This window comes from Eufriesea mexicana, unplaced genomic scaffold (genome assembly GCF_001483705.2).
Source record: "Eufriesea mexicana isolate 0111107269 unplaced genomic scaffold, ASM148370v2 scaffold1362, whole genome shotgun sequence".
Lineage (NCBI taxonomy): Eukaryota > Metazoa > Arthropoda > Insecta > Hymenoptera > Apidae > Eufriesea > Eufriesea mexicana.
The window spans coordinates 264,389-264,648 of record NW_016909464.1 but is presented as its reverse complement, the minus strand read 5'-3'; positions in this window follow the sequence as shown (position 1 = coordinate 264,648).

Sequence of the window (260 nt, the reverse complement as noted above, 5' to 3'; positions counted from 1 at the left end):
TACATCTTTGTGCCGTTGCCTTCTTCTTTCCCGCGGGCGCTGTATTCTGTCCCGCTTGTTGCTACGATTCTCTGTCTTATCCGCTGAGACAAGAAATTGTTAGGTTAGAATAATCTTGGGTCCATTAATTGTTATGCTTTTTCGCATGTAGACAAGGTATCATTGTATTATTTATATCGTAAGGAAAATCTCGAGGATTTTGTAATCTATATTTTGTATTATATTTTATTATACTTTATATTATTAAATAAGTGTTATTA